Genomic DNA, 14,601 nt, shown 5'->3' on the forward strand with positions numbered 1-14,601 from the left:
AAACTTTAGATTCATGTCTATTTTTTTTTCTTTTAAAGTTGTCGAAATTGAGGCTATTATTATAAATATTGTCATTATTTTTATTAAATTCGTTTTATTATCTTATTGTTAGATATTGATACTGTTATTGAGAATACCCCCTTCTAGATAAATTGTCTGGTTCCGTCACTTAATTTACAAGAAATCCCGGTTTGCCACAGGTGTAATCTTCACTAATGCTTAGCGTTTTACTAAAAAAATTGTTATGGAATGAAGCATTTTTTTTTCGGTTACCATTAAAATGATGCTGAGACCCGCATTTGTTGACAACTTTAAATCTGTTTTAGATGGAAAGTTTTGTCTATTTATTCATTTTTTTAAGGTGTGGATGAGAGAACATGAGAAATTTCATTAACTAAACATTAATCTTAATTTTTTATTATTACTCGAACTACCATGGGTGTAAAGCATTCATGGCTAACCGCACTAGGTAAGCTAACTAAATAGCTAATTATAATCAAGCAGTGGCTTAGTACTGATATTTAACAAGTTTTAATTGGTAATTTTTTGAATATTAACATATACGTACATTACTACATTTTAACAGTAGAGTACTACTATAAATACACACATGACATAATATTTCTTAAAGATTACCAAAACTGAGATCAACACAAGATCTAAATTTATTATTTTCATCAAAATAAAAATTAACAAATAGTATTAAATGTCTCATTAATATGAGGGAGATTCGAATATAAGAATGAAGAATTCATGAATCATTCCAAGAGATCTTGATTATCAGTTCAACTAACTAGTACTCACAATTTTACTTTCTTGTAAAATATATTGCAGTTGGGTTTATAAAAAATGCTGAGAAGCAATGCGGAAGATATCTGGAGTTATTTTTGAGCTGTTGGCAACGAGCTTGGGAGTTGATCAAATGCACTACAAGAAAACTAGCAATAAATAACGGAAAAAAAAACTATTATAAAGGAGGGTGGATGACAGTGAAATTATCCATCATCTATGTACTTGTTACTCTTTTATGATAGAAAAAAAATATGTCATTAACTTATGATAGTGTTTACATGTTATATGTTTATCATGGAAAAAATGAATAAATTATTTAATTTTTTGGCAGGAAAATGTGAATTTTTTTTATTTTAAAATTTTGGCGGGAAAATTGATTTTCGCATGTGAATTATCGTCTAGATAATTTTAGCGGGTAAAATACTAAGTTTGTGATGGAATTTGTGATTGATATTTTCTGTCATTAATTTTTTTATGATTTATTTTATGATTAATATTTTCTGTCACAGATTATAAATTTATACTGAAAGAAATTATGAATTATATCATTTAAATTTATGCATTCCTATATATGAAATTCAAGTATAAATTCATATGAACCAAAAATTAAATTATACATTCTATTAAGTCCAAAAACACTTATATTAATACTACCATCTAGGGATGGCAAAAATCCCCACGGGGATGGGTACCCTTGGGGATTTTTCCCATTCAGGGAGGGTATGTGGATAATTTCATACCCAATTTCTTATTCGGGGAAGGGACGAGAAATTTTTTTTACCCAATTTCTTATTCGGGGAGGGGACAGGGATGAGGTGGAATCCCCATCCCCTACCCATTTCTCCATTTTAATTTTTTATTTAATTTTTATTTTTTAAAATTACTAGTAAATAAATAATAAAATTTGAATTATAAAATTATAAGTATTGGTAAAAATAAAAAATATCAAAATATTTATATTATTAAACTTTTAGGACTAATTAACTAATTAAAGTCCTAAATTTTTATTTAGGACATTAAAAAGACCAGACATATTCTGTTAGCCCAAAACTTTTTTTTTAATTTTAATATTCATTAAATATTTTAAACTTAAATCTATTTTTTATTTATTTTTAGATGTTATAATTTCCCACAACAAATCACAATTTTAATATCTAATCTAATCTAATATTTGCTCTTGATTTGCTTTGACTTAACTATTGTGCTGTAAAGGGAATAGTCCACATTTATAAAGTGCCCACGCCACCATTAAAAAGTTAATTTTAAATTTAAATTTGATTTTATTTGTAACAATTTTGTATTAGGCTATTAATTTGTTCATGATAGTTTGTATCCCTTGCATATTGCGTTACTTACTAATTTTATGTATGTGACTTTTGTAATGGATATTAATGTAAGATATATTTCGAACTTTACTTTTATTTGAATTTTTTATTTTAATATGATTAACTCAAAATCGAAAACAAAAAAAAATATATTAGTTATTCGGGGATCGGAGACTCTTAGGGATCTCCTGTTATTATTCGGGGAGGGGATGAAGATTCTCTTAAATAATTTTGACGGGGACGGGGAGGGGACGAGGACATACGCAAAATATTGGGGATGGATACGAGGAGATTGATCCCCTCCCCTTCCCTCCCCATTGCCATCCCTACTGCCATCCAAAAACAGTTGTATGCAACAGTTATATCAAACAAAATCAATTCAGCAGACAAAATCCAGCAACTAAGAACAAATGTATGAAGTTTTACAAGATAAGAAGGCATCAAGTGGCTGTAGTGCTGAACTTATCCCATAATTTCAGTAAACTTCCAGTACATGAACTGCCATTTTCAACAAATACCCGGCCAAACTCTCAAGTCCAGTAACTTCTTTCAACCTGCATGTGCAACATCAAATGAATATACCTAGCATTATCTTTATAAAGAATTAACTACTACAATAAAACCATTAAGTTTTAGATACAATAGAATCATTACAAATTTAAACTCAATTTGCATGTGCAGCACCAATGAGTATAGCCAATATATCGTTATAAATATTTATCTATTAAACTAAAACTGGAGGTTTCAGATGCAACTTAACTTAATTCCTTGCTGAAATAAAATATGGAACCCAAATGGTACCCACAAAATTAAAATTACTATCCTCCAAGTACGAAAATAAAGAGCAAGCTTTGGTTTGAATAGCAAGTATACAAATTTTGATGCCAAACGCACAGTACAGACCACATGTTCACATGATATATCAATCAATCAAAAGAATAATTCAATTTCATTTCTTCTCTTACAATTACAAGAACCAATTCCATTAACTAAGTGGCATGTGTTGTTCCGTCAACAACTACCATTGTTATTTTGTTGTCTTCTATTATTAACTTTATTGTTATTTTAATTTTTTGCCTTAAAATTAACCTCATTATTCAAATTCATCAACTCGCCGTTATTGCCACTTTGTCTATAGTTTTTAACCAAGTAGGAGCTAGACCTACGAATTCGACAAATTATGAGTCAGCCATGCAATTCATACCGTATCCCAAATTGAACGTATTTCTTCGTAATTACTTACCTCTTTATTTATAATAATTAGAGTAATGCTACATTTATAAAGTCCAGATACAAAATTTCCACCCTATTTATGTGGCATACGTCTGCCGCTCTTACATATTCTAGGTGAGGTAGAAAACTAGAAATGATAAGCTAAGTTACCAGCTATCACACAACAATTTATAATAATGTTAGGTCATATATATAATTGGTTAGGATATAAATTTTGTATCACAATTTGTAAGCTTAAAGCTACTAATTAACTATAGCATATTTAAGTAATAATAAAAATGCTCGTTAAGAGTAATCAGAAGAATTTTATTTAACCAAATTTTGTAACATTCTGATTACCATAATTGGCGGAGTTGAAATACTGAGTTGTATAGTTAAACATATCTAATGGTTATAGGTATAGCTTGGTAACAATTAATAAGAGTACAATAAATGGAAAGAAATGTATATGCATTGCTATAAACGTATGAATAATGATTTAGTGTAATTGCATTGTTCTTATAGCGAGACACTGCCACTTGCTACTGACTGATTAATCGATAATGTCAACAACACTTATAAGAATCATAAAATTGTCCCATGTGTTTATTTGCTCAATTTCCATATTTGTTGATGCAATGTTTTAAAAGCACTACATGTAGAAAATTGACGGTGTGAGATAATGATTACAATTTTGAAAGATCTGTCTGATAAACACATGAAATAATCTTAATTAGGAAAAAAAATAAAAGTACGTAAAAAAGATATACAATTAAGAATCACAGAAGAAGTTGCTATTAACTTTAAACGTGACCTTTTAAGATCCATTAATAAGTGTATTCGGTGTATTGTTTTATATTATATTGAATTGTACAATAATAAATTATCTTTAAGTGTACGGTATTACGCCTTAATACATAATCATATATGCTGTAGCATGGATTATATTGTATATTTAAATACCTTATAATATTTAGTAAAGATTAGTTTATTTAATTATTGTTATAAAAAATCCATCGATCATCAAAGTTTGTTGAAGTCAATTCGAGTATGGTTGGAATCCCATCGTTGAATCTATTCAGCCATACAACTATCACGGCCAAAAGGAATTTCAGTACACTTAAAGATAATTTAATTTTTTATTACATGTTTTAAATATATTTTATTTTATCAAAAAGTTACCAAATAATATATATTTATAAGCAATCAATTAATGGTATTATTAATTTCATGATTACTTTAATATTGTGATTATTAAGTTAAATATTACATTAAATATGCAAGCTGTGGTTAATTAAATAGACAATTGTTTTTAAAATTAATCTTAACTAAATCCATGTGTACATTGGGATTACTAATCCCATGATTTTGGGTCCACTAATCTAATCCAAAGTGAAGCTTGCCGGACATAAGATAAATGATTAATTTAATCCTATATTTAATCCTAAATCCTAAAAATAGCAAAGTGCCATTTTAAATGACTGCCATGTCTTAGGTAATAGTTAAAAATTCATATTATCGTTGACGAGATAATTTTTCAATATCAACAAATAGATGAGGAATCACACGCCACATTTTTTCAGATACGAATATAAGTTTTTTAGCCAAACTTTGTAAGTATATCACTCTTATATATAAAAGGTAGTAACAACAAATTATAGAGACTGGTAATAGCAAAAATATTTGAGCCATTATATAAGATTATAGGGCGTCCACTCGTCTTTATTGTTGGCTCTCCTTTGAAAAATCTGCCAACCTATGCTTCCAATTAAGGACGGCCTTAGGCTTTCTCTTCTCACTCTTATTTAATATTCTTTCTAAATCTAATTCTCTTGCTATACACACACACACACACACACACATGTATGTGTATATATATATATGGTATCTAATCTTACTCATTTCTATTATCTTCTATATATTTTTTCTTTCAAAATATAATTCACTTATATATCTCTTATACAGACGCATATATGGTATCGAATCTTAATCATTTTCTTTATATATGGTATCTATTCTTATTCATTTCTATCATCTTCTATATATTTTTTTCTTTCAAAATGTAATTCACTTAGATATCTGATATCTCTTATACAGACGCATATATGGTATCTAATCTTAATCATTTTCTAATCTTACTCATTCCTGTTATCTTCTTGCCATGCTTATCACAAAACTTATTACAGCTTTGCAATCTTTGTTTGTGTTCTATTTATAGCTTGCTTTGTTCCATTTTCTTTCCAATGTCTCTCTAATGAACTCCAATAAAGATTCATCCGCTGTTCATCCGCAACCATTGATGAAGCAGACACATAACAATGGGAGTATTGTTTTTGATTATCACAAGTTGCAAAAACAAGCCAACTTGCCAACATGGTTCATTTGGCCAAACTTGGAGTTTGCTCAAGAAGAGCACAAAGAGCCATTGATAGACTTACAAGGATTCATAAGTGGGGATGAAAGAGCAACTGCTGAAGCAATCGAGCACGTTCGAGGGGCTTGCGTGAACCATGGCTTGTTCCAAGTAATCAACCATGGTGTTGATGCAAGTCTACTGAAAGCAGCTTCTGAAGAAATTGACTCCATTTTCAAGCTTCCTCTTGAGCGAAAGCTTGGCATTCCAAGAAAGACCGGTTTGCCACAGGGGTATTCTGGTGGTCATGCTGAGCGTTTTACTAAAAATTTGACAAGGAACGAAACATTTACTTTTGATTACTATGAAAACGATGCTGAGCCCCTCGTTGTTGACCACTTTAAATCTGTTCTTGGACAAGATTTTGAATGCAGTGGGTAAGTTTTGTTTATTTATTCTTCTTTTTAAGGTTTGGACGAGTGAAGGTGAGAAATCTCACCTGAATTAATCATTATCCTTTATTAGTACTTAAATAAAAAATAAAACAATTTCGAAGATGTCGAAAAGCTCCGAAAACCTTGAAACCCCAGAAAACCCTAGTTTATTGAAAACGATTCCACCACCGCTGCCTGAGGATCGTTCTACCAAAAAGGCTCGTTTTCGCAGCCATGGTATGGATGAGGATAACCCACCGCCGCCATCTTTCAAGGATGCACTCATGCCCTAGACTCAACAGAGAAGTTTTGACGATACTGAGATGGATGAACAGTGGGATTTTGAACCTGGAGACGTAATTGTTGGGGACAATGGTGCCATGCCAACTATTAAATTTTCTCAACGAATCCATGAGAAGTTAGTTCAACCTTGGCAAAACTCTGTGGTGGTAAAGTTGTTGGGGAGGAATATCGGATATAAGGTTTTGTGCAATCGGCTGAAGGTCATGTGGCATATGATTTTGGATTTCTCAGTAATCGACCTTGAGAATAATTACTATTTAGTTCGTCTTAATTCACCAGAGGATGCTGTTTATGTGTTAACTGAGGGGCCATGGGTAATCTTTTGACATTATCTAACAGTCCAACCTTAGAATCCCAGCTTCGATAGTACTGTTACAGAGCTTGATTCTGCAGTTGTTTGGATACGTTTGCCTGGAATGGCTTTCCACTTATATGATAAGCGTGTCCTAAGAAAGATTGGACAACTCGTGGGTAATGTCATTAAAATTGACTATCGTACTGAACTGCGAGAAAGGGGCAAATTTGCTAGGATTGCTATTCGTGTCTCTCTTACTCAACCGCTGGTGTCTCGGTTTAATTTGGATGGAAGGATTCAAAAGGTTGAATATGAAGGGCTGCCGATTATATGCTATCAATGTGGTAAGTATGGTCACAGTAGCACGGTTTGCTTAAATAAACAAACTTCGAATGGGATAAACGAGGCAAACTCCGTGAACAACCCACAAGCTAACATACCAGTCGAGAAGATCGGTGTCCCGACTGTGGCCAACAGCAGCAGTGAGAGATTTGGCCCATGGATGGTTGTGGAGCGAAAAGGGAGAGCAAGAGTAGTTGTAGATAAGGAGAACATTGCGGATTCGGAGAGGAATCAACGAACGAATTTCAATACTAATTCTCGGTTTGCTGCTTTATCTGAAGATCATGATGCACCAACCGAGGAGGAGCTTGATAGTCAGAACCCCATACACGCCCCTCCCCAGCAACCAATCAAGTCCATTACAGATCACTTCAACAATCGAAAAAACCCTACTCTGAAAACCTCTCGCACTTTAAAACCTCATCACCATCTGTCCAAAGGAAAACAAGTGGCCAAACCACAGTTTCCAAAACCTAAACCACTGCACCTTACCGCATCCAGCTCCATGCATGAAACTCTAGGTCCCCATGTCACCAAAATCCTACCCCATAATACCAATGATCCTAACCCGAGACACACGCCTAGTGATACCGTTGAATTTACGTTCAACTTGACCACTCTTGATCCCACAAAACATACGGCTGTCACTTTACCTTTTAGAAACCGGGCCACTGCAAGACAGCCACCAAGTGGACCAATTGTTACCGAACCTGCACAGCAACTCCCTCCAAAGCAGCTTGCAGAACCTCCTGATGGCAAAGATGCAGGGGTTATTGACATAAGGGTGAATAATGAGGGTGATTCTCAACCTGTAGTTGGACATGAAGGTGAAGACATTATGTCCGATACTGATGACACGATTGTACAGGAGACTCCTGGAGTGCATGAAGGAATGATAGTGGGGCCTAGTCCGTAAGCCGTTCCTGCTCACCCATTACTCATAATTGTTTTATGGCAATTTCAATTTTATTCTGGAACGTTCAAGGGCGGGGTCCCCAACTTTTAGACGAACTTTTTCCGCTTTAGTCAAGAACTACAATCCTATAATTGTAGCAATTTTCGAGCCAAGAGTCAGTGGGAAAAAAGTAGATGATTTTATCAAAAAAAGTGGTTTTGACCGTTCTCATCGTGTGGAGGCTAATGGATTTTCTGGAGGTATTTGGGTGTTATGGCGTGATTTTTTTGACGTTGAGGTTGCCTTAAATCATAATCAGTTTATACATTTAAAAATCAGTACCCATAATGTTACTCAAGCTTGGGTCACAGCAGTCTATGCGAGCCCCAATTCAAATCGCCGTCATGAGCTTTGGCATCAATTGAATTGCATTGCGAGATCGATGCATGATCCTTGGCTGGTGGGGGTGATTTTAACTCAATTTTATATGCTGAGGAAAAACGTGGAGGGTCTCAATTGGGCACCGGGATTTGTCCACTCTTTAGTTCTTGGTTTCATGCTAATAAAATGGTTGATTTGCCTTTCAGTGGTCCTCGGTTCACTTGGGTTCGTGGGAGTTTGTCCAAGCGCCTTGATCGTGCTCTGGGTAATAAGGATTGGATTCTAAAGTTCGATAATTATTCAGTCACCAATCTTCCGAGAGTTGATTCTGATCACCGACCGGTTTTGGTTCGTTTTGAGCGCAATGGTAGAGGAATGGGGAGTATAAAGCCTTTCCGGTTTCTAGTTGCCTGGATGACAGACAATCGGTTTGGGAATTTTATGCAGGATAATTGGCAGGGAAATATGCCTTATGCTCAAGCAGCCTCTAGCTTCACAAGCAAGGTAACTACTTGGAATAGTGAAGTGTTTGGTAATATTTTTAAACGGAAAAAAGAATTGTTGGCTCGACTTGGTGGGGTTCAGAAAGCCTTGGAAAATAGGCCACTCATTAGCTTGTATCGCCTGGAAACAAAGTTAAAAAAGAAGCTGGAAGAAGTAATGTCCCAAGAGGAGCTGTTATGGTATCAAAAATCTCGTAGAGAGTGGATAAAATATGAGGATCGAAATACATCTTTTTTTCATCAAAAAACCATTACAAGGAGGGCTCGTAATCGCATCACTGCAATTAGGGATGAAGGAGGTAATTGGATTTATGAAGCACAAGAAATTAAAGACCATGCTGTGACTTTTTTCTCTACGTTATATAGATCTGAACAGGATACCTATCAGCCGTATCAGGTGCAAGGGTGTTTTCCTCAAATTGACCAAACCCGATTGGTGAGTCTTGCTATGCTAATTGATAAGGAAGAAGTTCATGCGGTTATCTGTCAGACGAGTCCTCTCAAAGCTCCTGGAATCGATGGCTATCCTGCAGGGTTTTATCAGGCTCAGTGGCATATTGTTGGTGAGTCTTTTAGTGCTGGTATAAATGAAGTCTTCAATTCGCACAGTATCCCAGGAGAGGCTAGTAAAACTCTCCTAGTCCTAATTCCAAAGACTAAGCGCCCCACATCCTTCAGGATGTATCGCCCTATTAGTTTATGCACAGTATTTTATAAAATAGTAACCAACATTATTGTGACTAGACTCCAAGCCTTACTCCCTGATCTTGTTGGGCCTCACCAGACGAGTTTTGTCCCCGACCGGCATATTACGGAGAATATCATCATCGCTCAGGAGGTTGTCCACTCTATGCGACGAAAGCTGGGTAAAAAAGGTTTAATGGCTATTAAGATTGATTTAGAGAAAGCATATGATAGATTGAACTGGAATTTTATTCATGAGACTTTAATGGAGCTAGCTTTACATTTCGATCTTATCCACTTAATAATGGAGTGCATTACGTCTAATAGGATGAACATTTTGTGGAATGGGGAATTAACGGGGGATTTTGCCCCTAGTAGAGGTGTTCGGCAGGGGGACCCGTTGTCTCCTTATATTTTTGTTCTCTGCATCGAGTGACTAAGTCATGGAATTTATCGCTCTATCCAACAAAAGCAATGGAAACCTATTCGCTTAGCCTGAATGGGTACTCCTCTAAGCCACTTATTTTTTGCTGATGATTTATTACTCTTTGCAGAGGCTTCTAGTGCACAAGCTTTTTTCATTAATTCGGTCTTAGAAGGATTTTGTTTGAGTTCTGGCGCAAAGGTGAACAAATCTAAGACTCAAGTCTATTTTTTGAAGAATATCTCCGAAGCTGTAGCTGGTCGTTTGGGGCATGACCTGGGGTATACAGTCACAAAGAATTTGGGTACCTATTTAGGCATGCCTCTGCTACATCGCCGGGTTTCGAAGCAAACATACCAGGGAATTCTGGATAAAATGCAGCAAAGACTTTCGGGTTGGGCTGCTTCTCAACTGTCCTTGGCAGGGCGTATTACCCTCACCCAATCCGTTCTCCAAGCAATACCTATTTATGCTATGCAGACTACTAATTTATCGGCTAGTATCAAGACTAAAATTGATCAAGTGTGCAAACGATTCTTGTGGAGTGGGATTGCCGAAATGCGTAAGATGAGTTTAGTTAGTTGGCAAACTATATGTCAACCGAACCTGACTGGTGGGCTAAGATTTAAGAGATTGGAGATTATGAATGACGCATTATTGTTGAAGGTTGCTTGGAATTTGATCACGGAACCTGGTAAACTTTGTGCCCAAGTCTTAGCTACAAAGTACAAAGTGTCACTCTCGGATATCCCACAATCTCTTCCCACTCGGCATGGCTCTCATTTGTGGAAGTCTGTGTGTCGAGTTTGGGATCATGCAAAACGGGGGTTACGCTGGAATGTTGGTAATGGCCTAAGAGTGAAGTTTTGGTGGGATTGCTGGGCCACGGCATCTTCTCCCCTTGCGGCGTTTACTTTGAAACCAATACCTCCTGAACTTTGTGATTTGTATGTGGCTGACTTTGTGACTGCAGATGGCACCTGGAACTGGCCGAAGTTCAGCTACCTCTTATCTCATAATGCAGTGATGCGTATTGCTTCAGTTCATCCCCCGTCGGCGTGGAATGGTGCTGATAAAGCTTACTGGGCAGCTGCAACTCATGGAAAATTCACAGTAAAGTCAACTTATGACCACTTGGCTCAGCCATATTTGCAGGAAAGGGATACGATCTGGCGGTTGGCATGGTCATGGAAAGGCCCGCAGAGCATAAAGACTTTCATATGGTTGGTGCTACATAATCGCTTGAAGACGAGGGGAGAATTAGCGTCACGACAGTTAACTATTGACACACATTGTGAGAGATGCGGATATGAGTTGGAGACCACAATCCATGTGCTTCGTGACTGTCCTTATTCTAGAGCGGTGTGGCTTCGCCTTCTTCAGGACCATAATCATAAGGAGTTCTTCAATGCTGATCTTGTGGGGTGGATGTCAAGGAATTTGCAAGCTTCAAACAAGTATCCGTGCAGTAACCTTTGGCGTGTCATGTTTGGAGTGGCTACTTGGCGAATTTGGTACTGGCGGAACCATTTTATTTTTACTAAGGAATATTGGGAGAGCAATGCTATTGCAATGGACATCAAAGTAAGGGCTGCTGAAATTCAACGAAGTCATTCCTTTTCTTTTGCTGCTGGCACTACCCGTATCGAAAGATGGATTCGTTGGATTTCGCCTGTTTGGCCTTGGGTTAAATTAAATTCAGACGGTGCCAAGAAATCTTCGAGGATGGTAGGAGCTGGTGGGCTAATTCGTTATTTCAGAGGTGGGTGGCAGGTAGGATACAATGCCAATTTAGGTGTGTGCTCGGTGACTTCAGCTGAGTTATGGGGTTTATTTCATGGATTATCTATCGCTTGGCAATATGGGTTCCGCAAAGTTTACGTGGAAGTAGATAGCATGTGTGTTATGAAGTTAATCTCCAACTCCAACCCTCCTATCAATGAGCATTTTACTCTCATTAAGGAAATTCAAGCTCTCCTCCAGCGCGATTGGTTGACCAAAGTGGAGCATATCTACCGAGAAGCCAATGAAGCAGCGGATTTCCTAGCTTCGTATAGTTTTTCTTTCCCTTTAGGTTTATATTGTTTTCAATCTATTCCTCCAAATATGCTTAGCATATTGATTAATGATGTTCATGGGGTTGCACAATCCCGATTAGTGTTGCCTTAGCTCTTTTAAGAGCCCTTTAATGATAAAAAAAAAAATACTTAAACTCTTGGGTGATTGGTCGGACAAAGCGCATTCTCGCTAGTCGAGCTACACATTTAAATAGCTAATGGTAATAAACCAGTGGCTTGACTACTAATGATATGGACTGGGTACCGATCTGTCTACAAGTTTTGGTTGGTAATTCTTTTAACAATAATGTAATTGTAACTATGTTTTACTACAGTACTAATATACATAGACACGTGAGATAACATGCATGTTTAAAATATCACCACAACTGAGATCATAATTAGATCGAAATTTATTATTCTCATCAAAACAAAATATATATATATATATTATTGATTTGTATTAACTGTCACATTAATATAAGCAAGTTTCAAATAAGAATGAGACTTCATGTATCATTCCAAGAGATCTTAAATATCAGTTCCAACAACTAGCACTCACAATTTTCATTTCTTCTAAAATATATTGCAGGTGGGTTTATCAAAAATACTGCCAAGCAATGTGGAAGCTATCCGGAATTCTTTTTGAGCTATTGGCAGTGTGCTTGGGAGTTGATCGAAAGCATTATAAGAAATTTTTTGAAGACGGATACTCGATCATGAGACTCAATTTTTATCCTCCTTGCAACAACTCAGCACTCACTCTTGGCACTAGCCCTCATTATGACCCAAGTTCCATAACCATTCTTCTTCAAGAACGAGTTGAAGGCCTTGAAGTTTTTTCAAATAATAAGTGGCAAACTGTCCGACCTCGACCAGATGCCCTAGTCATTATTATTGGTGATACTTTCATGGTAATTTTTAAATATTTTAGCAATTCATGTTTTTATTTTTTATTTTATCTTCATTTCTTCCCAACTTTTTTTTTCTGATGAAAAAGTTGCATGATAACGACCACCATGTTATCGTATAACTATCTAAATCACATAACTCTATGTGTCTAAGTTAGAATACCTCACAATCATTGTACGTTATAACGATAAAAAAATTTTAGTTCATCCATAACCAGAATTTTTTTTTAACCTTTTTCAAATATTATCTTAGTCTTAGATCTTAAGTTAAGGCATTGGTTTTTAATTTAACCAAATACTTGAGAAGGATACAAAAAACTTGTGAGTATTGACGAAGAATTTATGACCATTGTAATAGAAAAAAGTTGTTTCGGGATACAACCAAATTTAGATTATTTAAATTTGTATATACACTAGAATGTCTGACGTTATATGACTAAATGCGCATACAAATGATAGTATATATGCTGACATATATACTCAATACGGTTAAAAGATTACTAGCATATAATTAATTTATTTTTCTTGATAAAAATAGCTTCTAGCTAGTTTTATAATACGGCGTTAACAATCTATGAAAATTTTGTCTCAAAATGTTGTTCTTGTACATGTATAATATTGAAACACTGAGACCTTTATATGTTGCGAATATTATGTAGGACGCGACAGCTTTTTTTGTAACAACTTGAAAAAATAATGACGGGGCATATATTTGGTCGTTCATCTGTTTGTTTGTTTATTTGTTTGATACATGTTATTTATATAGGCATTATCTAATGGGATATACAAGAGCTGCCTGCATAGAGCAGTGGTGAATGGGGAAAGAGAGAGAAGGTCATTGGCTTTCTTTGTGACCCCGAAAGCAGACAAAGTGGTAAGACCCCACAAGATCTTATTTGCAGAGAAGGGACAAGATTATATCCAGATTTCACATGGTCACAATTGTTAGGCTTCACTCAAAAACACCATAGAGTTGATGCGGCTACTTTCCCAAGCTTTGTCAACTGGCTCTCGTCTTCCAAAAACCTCTAAGTCCTTTATAATAAGTGGGATCATTATTGAGAATAACTCTATGTATTTTATATTGTTTTCAATCTAGCAAATTCATCTCCATCAATAAATTTATAATAAAAATTTATTGTTGAGAATATGTATTTTATAGTGTTTTGAACCTACCGTATTCATCTCTATCAATAAATTTATTATAAAAAATTTTAAATTTAAAAATCTTAAAGTTATCCTTCTCTATCTCTACTCAAAATTGCACACTCTCACATTCTACAAACCAAACTCTCGATTTGACTTTCTTTTAAATTCATTTTTTAGTCAAAATTTCTATTTCATCCTTTCTATATATGGAAATTTTTTTTTCTTGATATTTACTAGATTGTATGATTGATAAAGATCAATTTCTTTCACTAACTTTAACGACTAGTAAAAAAAATTTGTTCATATTTGAATGATTAATTTTGCTTCTCTTAGTTTACAATAACCTAAAACAAAGACAATTATTTGCGGTTAAAAGAAAATATATAAAGTAATTGATGAGAATTAAGGAATTGAGAATTAAAATAGAAAAAATATCAAAAACTATTTTGATAATGAAATTCTTAATTAAAAAGGTGATGTATAGAAAAAAATATTGGTAGCTTTAAATAATGTATCTTGTTGGTAGGTATATATGAACATA

General features: G+C 35.0%; 1 pseudogene; it reads left to right on the forward strand.

The window, feature by feature from the left end:
- The first annotated feature begins 5,583 nt into the window (after positions 1-5,583).
- Positions 5,584-13,943, forward strand: LOC102626334 (gibberellin 20 oxidase 1-B-like; annotated as a pseudogene).
- The last annotated feature ends 658 nt before the right edge of the window (positions 13,944-14,601 follow it).

Source organism: Citrus sinensis, chromosome 7 (assembly GCF_022201045.2).
Source record: "Citrus sinensis cultivar Valencia sweet orange chromosome 7, DVS_A1.0, whole genome shotgun sequence".
NCBI classification, from domain to species: domain Eukaryota; kingdom Viridiplantae; phylum Streptophyta; class Magnoliopsida; order Sapindales; family Rutaceae; genus Citrus; species Citrus sinensis.